Source organism: Psammomys obesus, unplaced genomic scaffold (assembly GCF_907164565.1).
Source record: "Psammomys obesus unplaced genomic scaffold, mPsaObe1.curated_primary_1811, whole genome shotgun sequence".
Classification (NCBI taxonomy): domain Eukaryota; kingdom Metazoa; phylum Chordata; class Mammalia; order Rodentia; family Muridae; genus Psammomys; species Psammomys obesus.
Window position 1 is genome coordinate 9,256,092 of NW_026596143.1, and position 1,597 is coordinate 9,257,688.

The window sequence follows — 1,597 nt, forward strand, 5'->3', positions numbered from 1 at the left end:
TGTGTGTGTGTGTGTGTGTGTGTGTGTGTGTGTGTGTGTGTGTGTGTGTGACACACTGCAGCTTCCATGGCAAGATTTTTTTTTTTTTGGTTGGTTGGTTGGTTGGTTGGTTCATTGGTTTGGTTTGGATTGGTGTTCTTTTTTTGGGGGGGAGGGGGGAGTTTTTAATTTTAATTTTTTTTTCTTTTGGGGAAGAGGGTTGCAAGGGTGGTGGGCAGATATGAAGAAATGGGAAGAGGAGATTGGGGTGAATGATGTGATATTCACAAAGAATCAATAAAAAGTTTTTTATAAATATAACAGCCAGAGTGGATGGAGGATACCAAGGAAACAAGGCCTTCTAAAACACAAAAGGACAGATGCACCCACGAGCTCACAGAGACTGAGGCATCATGCACAGGGCCTACAAGGGTCTACACCAAATGAATCCTCGAGCTGAAAGGAGAAGTGGATACATTTCTAACCCAGAAGCTATCTGCAATTAACCACTTGCATATAAAAATGTACTCTTTTCCATGGCAGTCTCATTCAGGAAGCAAACTGTTCTTAAGAATAGGCTATATAGCTGGATGTGGTGGAAAAAGCCTTTAATCTCAGGACTCTGGACACAGAGGCGGGGGTTTGAGTTTGAGGACAGCCAAGGCTACACAGAGAAACCTTGTCTCAGAAAAAAAAAAAAAAAAAAAAAAAAGAGTAGGCTACATGACCAGTACTAGATGGCCAACAAAAAACAAATTCAATGGCATCTTTGGATGTTCCTTGGCTCATAATGTCATGTCAGGGCTTTTTCTTTTTCATATTTTTTTTTAATTTTTTTCCTCTCCTCCTATTTCTCCCTTCTCTCTTCTTTCTCCTCTTTTCTTCCCCTCCTTCCCCTCCTCTTTTCCCCCTCCCCTCCACATGTTCTTTTTTTATATGTTATGGCTTCTGGTTTTGTGTCTTTATGGAATCACTGAGTGTTCAAACGTGTGGGTCTCTACATCTGTATCTGTTTCTTGGGCCCTTTTCCTTCTGTTTGTTTGTTTTGTCCTATCCTGATGTGTTTGTTTTTGTGTCCTTTAGATGGCTGTTTGTTTTCTAATGAGAGACAGAGAGGGGGTGGATTCAGATGTGAGGAGAAGGGAGGTGGTACTGGGAAGAGTGGAGTTTAGGGAAACCATAATCAGGGCATATTAGATGAGATAAAAAAATCATCTATTTCAATAAAATAAATAAATAAAACTAGATGAGGACTGTATCTTTCTTGCTCAAGACTCCAGACGGTTTCCCTCAAATATAGGAAAAAAACACCAGTCCTTACTAAGGCATTCCTGCTTTCTATCTCCCTCCTAAGGACCAACTCCTACCTAGCCCTTATCCCTATTTCACTTCTGTCTCAGTTTCCACATGCCTAGGTATCAGGATTACATGGCCTTTGACAACAGCCAGTGTTGGAAGTCTTACATGGCCCAGGAAGTTGCTGACCTCTCTCTCTCTCTCCATCTCTCTCTCTCTCCATCTCTCTACTCTGCTGCCTCTATTGTTGAACTAAGCTCTCGAACTCTTCGCCTGTCGCTTCTGTCCACAGCAACCGGCTGCCATGCTGCATTTGCTGCTT